The sequence below is a fragment of the Myxine glutinosa genome, chromosome 1 (genome assembly GCF_964187855.1).
Source record: "Myxine glutinosa chromosome 1, kmMyxGlut1.1, whole genome shotgun sequence".
Taxonomy (NCBI): domain Eukaryota; kingdom Metazoa; phylum Chordata; class Myxini; order Myxiniformes; family Myxinidae; genus Myxine; species Myxine glutinosa.
This window is the reverse complement of record NC_136261.1, coordinates 322,722,519-322,735,221: the sequence shown is the minus strand read 5'-3', so window position 1 is coordinate 322,735,221 and position 12,703 is coordinate 322,722,519. Positions and strand designations below refer to the sequence as shown.

The 12,703-nt window shown below is 49.8% G+C and overlaps 1 protein-coding gene across 1 annotated transcript in view; it reads right to left on the bottom strand.

The window, feature by feature from the left end:
• Window positions 1-10,467, bottom strand: part of LOC137411306 (beta-1,4-galactosyltransferase 1-like) — a 112,787-nt gene extending 102,320 nt beyond the window's left edge. The window contains exon 1 of the mRNA XM_078769642.1: window positions 10,373-10,467. The gene's annotated coding sequence lies outside the window, so the exon portion shown is untranslated. The remainder of the gene's footprint in view (window positions 1-10,372) is intronic.
• Between the last annotated feature and the right edge of the window lie 2,236 nt (window positions 10,468-12,703).

Sequence of the window (12,703 nt, the reverse complement as noted above, 5' to 3'; positions counted from 1 at the left end):
ACACGCACATTTATACCCAGGATTTGTATTGTACCTTCCGATACAACACTACAATTCGTACCCAAACACCATCAATTTCCTGGTTGTGTGGCATTCTCTTTCTCAATAAACAATCGTCAAGGTCAAACATTACACAAAGTTGGGATTTACTTACCAGAGCCCGTCTTCAGCCATGGCCAAGCTTTGAAGGCTCAGAACATGGCCTCAAGGTGCATGAGGCAGCAGATGAAATTATCAAAGTTGATGCTGTTAGACTCATCATAATAGCGAAGTACAAGTACAAGGGATCAAGAGTAGAAGGTTCTGCAGCCCATCTACATATTACATATGCTTGCCGGCGAACGACGGCTCAGATTTGCCACGTTTCCATTTCTGTATTCACCGCGGAACTTCAAAAGCCGATCACAACTTTATTTTACAAGATCCCTGCATACAGTGCTCGCGAGATTAATTCAAAGCATAATTAGATGATCGCTCGGACATAGTCAGGACAATGATTGCTCGGCTTCCGGTCTGAATACACAACAATTAAATGTGCGCATTCCATTCTCGCTTCATTGCAAACCCGAGTTTTAACAATTTTAATTTTTTTCCGACACGGAAAACCACATCCAGCATTTTAGCAATTTTAAATGTTTTTTTCGTGATCTTCCATGGATGTCCGGTCAACAGCAACACCCAAACCTCCACCTGGCATGGTGTAAATCACGGTGCATTACATCACGCGTTACTTAGACGTACCAGCGCCTCTCCCAAACCAACAGTCCGACTCCACACCAAGCACACTGAAACGACCCCACACTCCGCTCCCTCCGAGCGATTGCTGCAGTGTCTCAAGCAATTATTTCACCAAGCACGGATCTATCTGCGCCCCTTCGGGATCCAATTCACCCTTACTACATATCCAATCTGTTCACCATACCTCATTTTATATTGTCGCGCAACTCTGGTTAACACCAGAGTCGCGGATGGCCTAAAAGGTCTTACTCGGAGGCAACAACCCAAACACGGATTCGGCTTCGGCTGTATGTCGCGCGGGAGGAAGAAGGAAAATGGAGGCTGCGGTAAAAGCTTACCTTCAGTGCACCAACGTAGCTCCGGTCATGTAAGGGGATTAACTCAAGCGGGCACAGGTTTAACGGGGAATAGAAAATAATACAAGGGTTTATTACAAATATAAGCAAGGACAGAAAACTACGCGCCGATAATAAAATAAGGTGACTAAATTGGGATCCCACACACCGACTTCAGAAACAAGAACAAAGGAACGGATTAACAAAAGAAACACGTTCGTTATGTGCGTCTGTGGTGTGCGAGCTTATCTGTCTCTTGTCATCTTGTCTTTGGCTGCCGTCCAACACGGCTCCGTTCGGCCCCGATGCACCCACGAGGCCTCGCTACAAGCTCCACAAGCGCCGATCGCCCGCACACGAGGTAGGCCCCGTTCCAAGCTCCGATCCTCCCGCCGCCCACGAGGTCTGTGCACCAGGCACCACGCGTCCAACGCAGGCCAGCGAGCTCCACACAAGGTCAACCCTCAACTCAAGCACAAACACAAAACGACGCAGAACGGCAAAGGGGGGATGAGAGCGCAAGTCCACTGCCAGAAGCAACTGCTCTGAACCAACTGCCGCGCAACTGCTCTGAACCAACTGCCGCGCACCAACTCACTGAACCAACAACCCAGACTGGCGTTCGGCGCTCACTGATCTCTTTTCCCAACTCGACCAACTGCCGCGCAACTCACTCAACTAAAGTCTTGCCGCCCCTCGTATCACTCCGTGGCGATGACGTCAGCCTTGGCGCGCCACCCAATCAGTGGCATCCACCGAATCACAGGCCTGTGGTGTCGTGGTAGCACATGGCGCTCGATCTGGTTAGGCCTGTCGGAGGTGTAAATGGCGGCGGCCATGCGGTGGTGTCCTGGCCTGGTTTCCTTTTGCCAGTTCTCTTTCACAGTCATGTCAGGGAAGGGCGTTATTTAGTGTTGCGCTAAGGACCTGTCGGAATGTCTATGTGGTTGTGGTGCCAAAAGGGACAAAGGTTTGGCTGACCAGGTGAGACATACAAGGGTGCTACTCTTTAATCCCTAACTCTACTTAACACACGAACCTCCTGGTAGATTCACAAGTATACTCCTTACCCGACAAAACACCAACACATGAAGAACTTATTACAGGTAGTTTTCATTACCACGACACACGAAGCATGTTACCTACTCAGATCTATCTGCTCTACATATCACTCTACCCCGCGAGACATAACACAGCTCACCACCCCCCCCCCCCCCTAGAACCGTAGCTCCTGCAAGGTTCACTGCAGGCGCTACCATTCCAGTCTTAACGCTTACTATCGCACACTTAATTGACCTATTAAATAAATCAGGAGGGCTGTGGGAAGTGAGTCGGACTACTTACCTACACTTCCTTAACAAGCTAAACCCCTTAACAATCATGCAATCATGTATTTACATTTTCTTCTTTGTTCCTGTGGAGGGAGGAAACAAACAACACTCAAAAATCTACCTTAACCACAAACCTTAGCCTTATTCAAAAAATTCAAAACTTCCAAAACTCTATAACATTTGTACATACTCCGGTCTACAGACCGTGTCCCCCTGTGGATGCCACAAGACACAACCTTACCTGCGGGGCCATCCCCAATGCGCCCCTAAATTTTCACGGGCCCTGTCCAGGTGTTACAGGTGAGTGACATGGCTCGGTGGATTTCGCCCACATTCATGCAACACAAACCCCTTAACCACTCATTCTCATTCCACCACTCATTACTGCATTTCAAAAATCAACAAAGCACTTACTTCACTACACCCCCCTGCAGGACCATGGAATTGATGTCATTCACATGTGTGCATTCCTCAACTAGGCAGCGGGGAGGTACCACACAAAAAGATGGTGGGGGCGCTTCAGGCTGTGGTGCCCGCAGTCCCAAAAACAAGTCAACCGACGTACAAGTTCATTGCCCCCCCCCCCCCCCTCTTTACCTCTTGGCCCATGGCAGCCGAACAACCCCTTTCTGCCGTTACCTCTACGGTGAGGGTCTCCAAACACACCAGGTTCCGTTGCCTCCAGCTGCCGCGCAGCTCCATGGGTCGCCGGGGGTCTCCTTTACCCCAGGGCGCCCAACCAGTCCATCCACCGACGAGCTCCAATTTCCAGATACCACTGGCTGCCAGGGGTAATTGCCGCAGAGGGGGGGGGGGGGGGGGTGCAGGCATCGCTCCTCAGAGCTTGATCTGTACCTGCGGACACACACCTTCCCCACCCACAAGATCCCAAAACACACTTTCTCCCCCGCTGCCATTCAATTCTCAACACAACTCAGCACAATTCCAAAGATGGTGTAAAAGATGTTACAAAAAGTTGCCATGGCCTGCTGCATGTGAAATCCCCCAGTTCACATTTAACCAGTACACATTTCCAAAAGCACAATAATCACCACTCATCCATATTTCAATTTCCAAACTCACGACCACATAGAAACACATAACCACAACAATAACACAAACGCCACCCACAAGACTCTGTGTGGCACACATTCCATCCCCCTCACCGGCCATGTCATCACTCTCACCTGCCTCCCAACTCCAAATTACATGTCCCCAAAATTTCCATAGCAATTCCTGCAGCCTGGGACAGTACACATCAAGGCCTTACCTCTACCTTGATGTACAGGTAACTACGGTTGGTCAGGTCCAAAGTGCCATCCACCCACAAAATCCCAAAATTTGTCATTGGACCAATCAAATTCTCCAAATTTCACTTTTGTCCCCACTACACTGGCAGGTATGTGGATCCGCATCCAACGGTGATCATCACTCCACAACTACCTTTGGCCACGACAGCTCTGCACCTCCACCGTGCAAGGGTCATCGGGACAAGGTGAGCAGTCAAAACGCCAACATGGCCCATAAGTGTCCATAAGGGTGCGACCCACCATCCATCCTTCGGCCCCCCTGCGAGGAACACGGCTGTACCAGCCCCAGCTGGCCAATGCGGTGAGCACCTGCTGCCACAACACACACTACCGCACACACAACCTCGGCCCTGGGGGAGACGGTCGCAGTGCGTGGCATTCCCCTCACGTCACCTACGCCGCCCTCTCGTCCCCCAGTCCACAGAACCGCAGCCCCCGTGCTCACCCACACTTGACCACACCAAGGTCCAGTCAACAGCCATGCTCCATGAGGAGACTCACCCAGAAGACATGGTCCACACCCCTCAGACCCGCACAGCACCACGTTGACCCTCAGGCTACACAACTACATCCCCATGACTCCGCATCCCAAATATTGGCACAGTCGCCCCCGCAACCAATTGAAAGCTGTGTCCTGCTACCCTATCAATTTTATCACAGCCTCCAACACTTTGATCTGCACACCTGGATCAATAATGGCATCACTATACAGTGTCCATCATTTCTCTTCACAAAATTCTCCCTTAAATTTGCATATAACCCAGAGATTATCCATGCCAAACATTTTTCACATTTCACTAACTCACCAAAGAAAGATGCTTTGCCATACACATGCCAGCCGAGCATGGCCCATATGCTCGGCTCGATACAACTTCCCGATCACATCCCCATGGCTCTCTTCCCAACCCGAGAGTCCATAAATCATAACGGAACATCTGTGGAAGGTCACTCTCATACCATCACGTTCCACAAATGCCCCAATGGTTGTCCGGCAGGCTGTCTCATTCCTGTTCATTCGGTTCGACCCGCGTCCATAGCCCAGCACAGCATGTCGGGTCACCACATGCTGGCTGTCCCAGAGTCCCAGGGAGAGGGTGCCAGGCCGCATGCCCGGGTGGTCACCACATCAGGCCCAAGTTGGCCGTCCACAGTGCCACCACGAAAGCGCGACCCACAACCACTCCCCCAAGTGGTCCTCAATACATGCCATCCCAGGCTTGATAAACCACCTCGGACCCCCCCCCCCCCAGAGGTCTTAACCCCCACCAGGGTCCGGTAACCCTGCCGGCCCGAGCCACACACCCGGACGGCGCCCCGACGGCTACCCTCTACCCCCTCTATTTCCGACTCGCTCCCGAGACTTCCCGCATCTTCCATCCTTCCTTCCGCCATATAGCTTACCTCTTCCATCCGTGGAGAAGAGCTAGCTTCCCCGCATGGGTTTCCCTCAAAAACCGAATTTAAATTGCCCGAAAACGCGATATCGCGCTTCATATGCCCAATCGAGTACATAAAATTTTCCGCCTCCGACTATGAAAATTTTTCGTCCAAGCGTCGGGCGCGATGTACGCCCAACCGTGCCTATGTCTCGCCGCGGACAAAAAGGTTGTCCGACGGGCCCAAATCCTCACTCCTGACACCAGTTGTCACGCAACTCTTGTTAACACCAGAGTCGCGGATGGCCTAAACGGTCGTACTCAGAGGCAACAACCCAAACACGGATTCGGATATATGTCGCACGGGAGGAAGAAGGAAAATGGAGGCTGCGGCAAAAGCTTACCTTCAGCGCACCGACGTAGCTCCGGTCCTGTAAGGGGATTAACTCAAGCGGGCACAGGTTTAACAGGGAATAGAAAATAATACAAGGGTTTATTACAAATAAAAGCAAGGACAGGAAAATACGCGCCGATAATAAAATAAGGTGACTAAATTGGGATCCCACACACCGACTTCAGAAACAAGAACAAAGGAATGGATTAACAAAAGAAACACGTTCGTTATGTGTGTGTGTGGTGTGCGAGCTTATCTGTCTCTTGTCGTCTTGTCTTTGGCTGCAGTCTAACACGGCTCTGTTCGGCCCCGATGCACCCACAAGGCCTCGCTCCAAGCTCCACAAGCACCGATCGCCCGCACACGAGGTAGGCCCTGTTCCAAGCTCCGATCCTCCCGCCGCCCACGAGGTCCGTGCACCAGGCACCACGCGTCCAACGCAGACCAGCGGGGCTCCACACAAAGTCGACCCTCAACTCGAGCACGAACACAGAATGACGAAGAACAGCAAAGGGGGGATGGGAGCGCACGTCCACTGCCAGAAGCAACTGCTCTGAACCAACTGCCGCGCAACTGCTCTGAACCAACTGCCGCGCACCAACTCACTGAATCAACAACCCAGACTGGAGTTCGGCGCTCACTGATCTCTTTTTCCCAACTCGACCAACTGCCGCGCAACTCACTCAACTAAAGTCCTGCCGCCGCTCGTATCACTCCGCGGCGATGACGTCAGCCTTGGCGCGCCACCCTATCAGTGGCCTCCACCGAATCACAGGCCTGTGGTATCGTCGTAGCACGTGGCACTCGATCTGGTTAGGCCTGTCGGAGGTGTAAATGGCGGCGGCCATGCGGCGGTGTCCTGACCTGGTTTCCTTTTGCCGGTTCTCTTTCACAGTCACGTCAGGGAAGGGCGTTATTTAGTGTTGCGCTAAGGCCCTGTCGGAATGTCTATGTGGTTGCGGTGCCAAAAGGGACAAAGGTTTGGCTGACCAGATGAGACATACAAGGGCGCTACTCTTTAATCCCTAACTCTACTTAATACACGAACCTCCTGGCAGATTCACAAGTATACTCCTTACCCGACAAAACGCCTACACATGAAGAACTTATTACAGGTAGTTTTCCTTACCGTGACACACGAAGCATGTTACATACTCAGATCTATCTGCTCTACATATCACTCTACCCCGCCAGACATAACAATATTCAACCCCCCTCATATGGCTTCCCGAATCCTCCACACATCGAGGCGGCCACATCCCGATGCAGGGACATCCAAGCACATATTTATCTGGGCTCCTGGCATTCAACGCAAGTGTTCTCTCTTCTTCTGCAGATACGAGCAAAATTCCTGCATTTTTGTCCCCCGTCGCACCGCGGAGCGAAAGGGGGACTATGGTTTTCCCCTCCGTCCGTGTGTTCATCCGTCCGTCCGTGCGTGCAGGCGGGTGTGCGTGCGTGCGTGCATGTGTAAGCGAAGGACCGAATTCTAATTTGGTGTGTGGGTGCAACCACGTCAAAATCCAAGATGGCCACGGCCATGTATGTCTGACGCCTTTTATGTCTGAACATTGTGAGCGGAATATCTTGAAAAATAAGCGAAGTACCAACTTCTAATCTGGTGTGTGGGTGTATCTAGGCATAAGGAAGAATGCTATTGAAAATTGTGTCGCTAAGTCAAAATCCAAGATGGCCGCCTTGTGTCTTCCACTTTGTCGACTCACATCACTTCACCGACGGGGGACCTAGGCGTAACGCTTGTTTTCTCTACGTGCCATCTCTATATACCTGTTACTACGATAAAATACAACAATACTAGTACCCGACTGCAAAGCCGCAATGAGCCGGCGAAGCCAAAGCCTCTTGCCACTATTTTACCCATCACTATGGCATCAGTAGGTTAGGTAGTTGGTACGTGTAGTAGGTACCGTACATAGTTCAAAATGACACCATTTGCATTCTGGATGAGATTAAAATTTATAAAATTTCCTTCTTGATTAATTCGGTGAATTCCGTCTCAACTTCGGATATTTCCGGCTGTGAAAAACTATCCCCTACGGCCGCAAGATTTCTAAAAAAAAAATTCTTCGTCAATTTTAGAATATTTGACGCCATTTCAGCCTCCGAAACGCGGTAATAAGCTTTTTCGAAATATTTTTTCAAATACTCAAATCTCATTGGTTCCGGTGTTTGGTGACGATTTTCGTTGAAGATAACCAGAGCCCATGTGGTCCCGGGGAACGAGGTTGGTCTTAAAGTATTTTAATTACAAATTAGAGGTGCATAGGATTGTGAATCAAAAAAAGACAGGTGAAACAAACTCCTATTGAACTTTTTCTCAAAATTTTATGCATACTTCCGCATCCGCAAGATGGCGGCCTCCATTGAGTGATTTGGTGCGTCAAAGCTTTGATTCTCAAAGGATCCAGCAAAATCTGACTTTTCAACATAATACGTACGCGTTCATTCACAACACCGGCTTCGCCGGCTACAACACCTGTTAATCAGCCATCGCGCTGACACTTCACACAGTAAAACACTGGATCCAATATGCAAATTAATGCAGTTAACGAAGACACCTTCATGCAGGCGTATAAACCATTGACCACAAGATGCAACATGTACACGACCTCTTCACCAACAAATTGGTGAGCAGTATTTGCAGAACATTTTCCCCAGCCGCAAACCCCCACATGGTACACGTGGGCACTCAATTATATCAGGCCTGTACCTGTACCCACCGTACCCAGTCGTACCCAGCTGCTCCTGGACTCTGTGTCCTTTCCTCCTGACAAGGTGGAAAAGTTTCTGTCAACCCTCGACTCTGATTCTGCAACTGGACCTGACGGCATCAGCCCACGGGTCCTAAAATCATGTTCTTCCGCTCTTTCACTCCCCCTCTCTGTTCTCTTCACCCTCTCTTTTGCTCAAGGTCATCTTCCATCTGCTTGGAAATCTGCCAACATCACTGCTTTGCACAAAAAAAGGTGCAAAAACAGATCCCAGCAACTACAGACCAATCAGCCTTCTCCCAATTATCAGCAAAGTCATGGATTCCATCATTGCTTCAGATATGAAATCTTTCCTCTTCTCCAATGGCTTTATCTCTGATCATCAATTTGGTTTCAGACCTGGACACTCCACTCTGGACATGCTGCTTCTGCTTTCTCAACAATGGATAGAGGTCCTCAATGCCAAACAGGAAATTAGAGCAGTCTCCCTTGACATATCACGTGCCTTCGATACGGTCTGGCACCCCGCTCTGCTCACCAAACTCTCCTCTTTTGGTATCCATGGAAATCTCCACGCATGGCTGGCGGACTTCCTCTCTAGTCGTAGTCAACGTGTGGCCCGGAATGGGTTTCTCTCATCTCCTCTTCCTGTTCAGGCTGGAGTTCCCCAAGGCAGTGTTCTGGGCCCTGTGCTTTTTCTGGTCTTCATCAATGATCTCTCTGACTCTCTTGAAAATCCTCTCTATCTCTTTGCTGATGACTCTACTCTCTGTCGCTCCATTCTTCATCCCTCAGATCGGCAGTCTGCAGCCTCCTCACTCTCTGCAGACCTTGACAAAATCACAGACTGGGCAAACAAGTGGAACATGTCTTTCAATCCTGACAAATCTCACACTCTTACGATGTCTCTCCGAAAAGACCGACTGGACAACCCTCCCATCCACTTTCTGAATAATCCTCTCCAAGAAGTTCTGTCACTCAAGCTTTTGGGTCTCACTATCTGCCATGATCTTTCCTGGAAAAACCACATTTCAAATCTGGCCTCCAAAGCCAGTCGCCGACTGGGCATCCTCCGTCGTGCGAAGTCCTTCCTTGGCACACCTGAGCTCCTCACCACATACAAGGCTTTCATCTGCAGCTCAATGGAATACTGCTCTCCCCTCTGGGCTGGTGCTCCTGCCTCACACCTAGCTCGCCTTCACGCTGTTGAAACCAAAGCATTCAGAATCATTGGAATCTCCCGCGATGAAGCTAACTCCAAGGGCCTCTCACTCACTCACCGCAGGCAGGTTGGTGGTCTTTCCGTCTTCTACCGACTCCTCTCTGGCCTTGCCCCCCCAGCTCTCTCTGGGCTCTGTCCCGCAAATATTCCTACAGGTCGCACAAGATCTGCCTGCAACCCTCTTATGGTCAAACTGCCAAAATCAAGACTCTCTGCTCACCTTCACTCCTTCATTCCTCTTTTCTCCCGCCTCTGGAACAAACTCCCTCACTCTCTTCAATCCCACTCCACCCTCCAAGTCTTTAAAACAGCTGTTCACCACCATCTCTTATCTTCCCCCATCCAAAACCTTGATCTTTTCTATCCCCGCTAATTTCACCCCAATTCCACTTTTTGAAATACCAACTTTTGTCCTGGAAGTCCTTGGTGTCCTTGTGCTTTATACTTCTCCCTCCCCCCCCCCACCCCCCCCTTCCCACGCCTCCTCCCCCCAGCTCTCTCTGGGCTCTGTCCCGCAAATATTCCTACAGGTCGCACAAGATCTGCCTGCAACCCTCTTATGGTCAAACTGCCAAAATCAAGACTCTCTGCTCACCTTCACTCCTTCATTCCTCTTTTCTCCCGCCTCTGGAACAAACTCCCTCACTCTCTTCAATCCCACTCCACCCTCCAAGTCTTTAAAACAGCTGTTCACCACCATCTCTTATCTTCCCCCATCCAAAACCTTGATCTTTTCTATCCCCGCTAATTTCACCCCAATTCCACTTTTTGAAATACCAACTTTTGTCCTGGAAGTCCTTGGTGTCCTTGTGCTTTATACTTCTCCCTCCCCCCCCACCCCCCCTTCCCACGCCTCCTCCCCCCGGGGGTTCTTTCAAATAACAGTAGACTAAGAAAAGACTTGACATTAAAATTGAAATGAAATAAAACATACCGGGCTCCAGGTCCCTTGTTCCCATACACCCTTGACGGTGTCAAGGTGACGTCAAGGTGTCAAGGTGTCAAGGTGTCAGCTCCCTTCCACACATCTCCCTGCTCTCGGATGTTGTGTGTGTGTGCTTCCCCTTTTCTCCCCATCTTGTCTTCCGCTCCCTCTTTTTGTGTATTTTGTTTGTCTGGTCGATTTGTTTGTGAAGTTAATGTTAGCTCTTTCACGAGCCTCGATTCAGTATACAAAACAAAACAAAACAAAAAAAAGAAAAGAAAAAAAAAAGAAGGCCTTACCTGGTTCCCAGACGTGGAGAGGCCTCCTCTGACTTCATGCTTCATGGGGAGGGACCTCCTCCGTGTAGCACGTGTCTTCGCCTGTGACCACTCACCAATTCCCGAGCGCTGCTCACCTGGAACCCTTCTCCCCCTCCCTTCAAAATCTCTCATTTTAAATTTTGAGTGCTCGATCCGACTTAATCTCTGGTTCCAAAAGGGGTTACCTATCGTGCTGCCGGCAGCATATTATCCCCATCTCTTATGGTATCCTGCGCATCTTGAAGGCTCTCTCTCAAACTAGCCTTCTGTCAATCTGGCCAATCAAACTGGCCAATCTTAATTTTGCTTCCCCATGTCCATGGATTCCACAGCTCCATGCTTTCATATATCCCGCAGCTGGCCCGTCCTCCGGAAGACTCAGGCCACCAGATGTTCCTTGTCCATTACCCCTCTTGCTCCGCAACCCGTTAGCTTAAAGGGGGTGCCCTTATCCAGCCCCCCACTGGCGGGCGCACGACAATACCCCTAGGATGTTGCCATCATTCGGGTCCCCAAGGCAGAGTGTAGCGAGCACCCGTTAGGTTAAAGGGGGTGCCCTTATCAAGCCCCCCACTGGCGGGCGCACGACAATACCCCTAGGATGTTGCCATCATTCGGGTCCCCAAGGCAGAGTGTAGCGAGCACCCGTTAGCTTAAAGGGGGTGCCCTTATCAAGCCCCCCACTGGCGGGCGCACGACAATACCCTTAGGATGTTGCCATCATTTGGGTCCCCAAGGCAGAGTGTAGCGAGCGTCCGAGTGTACAGGTGATTCCTGTCCCATAAAGAGACACTCACGGCGCTTCCAACTATGACCCTCCTGCCTGACGTTTACGCATGTGATTTGTCCAGACTTTCTCTCAAGTCTGCCTCTTTGAAACACTCACATCGCGTCTGAGTGTCCAGGCTATTCCTCCTGGCAAAACACTCACAAGTGCTCGGGGCCCCAAGCCACTTGTACCCCCCTTATCCTCAACAAATCTCCAGTACTGTGTCCATTCCGTTTACCTTTCATTCAAATCCGCGCCGGAGGTCAGCCGAGACAGGATCCTTTACTCAACGGCAGCAAAAGTGACCATCCTACGAGAAAATTCTCACAATTTAGTGGGCGCCCGGAGACCCTGCTGCCCCTGGGCAACGACCCCGTCTTTCCCCCCTTCGGGCGGATCTCACCCTCATCGCCATTTTGTCGTGGATTCCCTAATCCCTTCGTTCTAGAATAAGCACCTCAACTCGGACACTGTACAAGGGGTTTATTGAGGGATAAGGATAACATGCATGGTAGATATGGGCGCAGAAGCTAGTGGCACCTTTTGGTCCTCACACAGCCAGCAACCAACAACATCTCAAGGAATCACAATTTGTATTCTGCTTCATATACTTTTCTTCAAAGGACAAGGAACTCAAAACATTTCCCCAGTTTCCCAGGCTGGGCTTCAGAGAAAGGCAAGGGTAGGCGGGGAGCTGCTCATAAGGAAAGCATGTTGACACAAGGTCAAACAAAGATTTTGTTAACAGCTTTTCAAAACCAGACAGTCAGATGCTGGGGAGCCTAATGGGTCATATTGCCCCCCCCCCCCCCCCCATTAGCCTGAGATTCGAAAGAAATCCCTTACACCTAAACCAAAAATTTCAGATTTTGCCAACAGACTATGATGCTCAGTATTTAAAAAGTATAACAGCTTAGACAAACAACCATATGTTTGCAACCATTGTGCAGGCTTTATCGGCCGAATGCCTTCCTCCTTCATGGAAGTGCTTTGTAAGGGAACCCTTATTATAAAGTATACACAGATATTTAAATTGTTTTTGCAGTTAAAATAAACAAACACCATAATTGAATAACATGTACTGTACTGGTTTCCTTCTCAATAAAAATAAATAAATTATTATTTATGTTTAGAAAAAAAGATTCTCCTTAAATTTTTTCTACATTTCAAGCCTCAAAAAATCATATTGGCTGAAGACAGCCTGATGAGATTAAAGGGATAGTGTGTAAGGACATGAGACTGTCAAGAGTG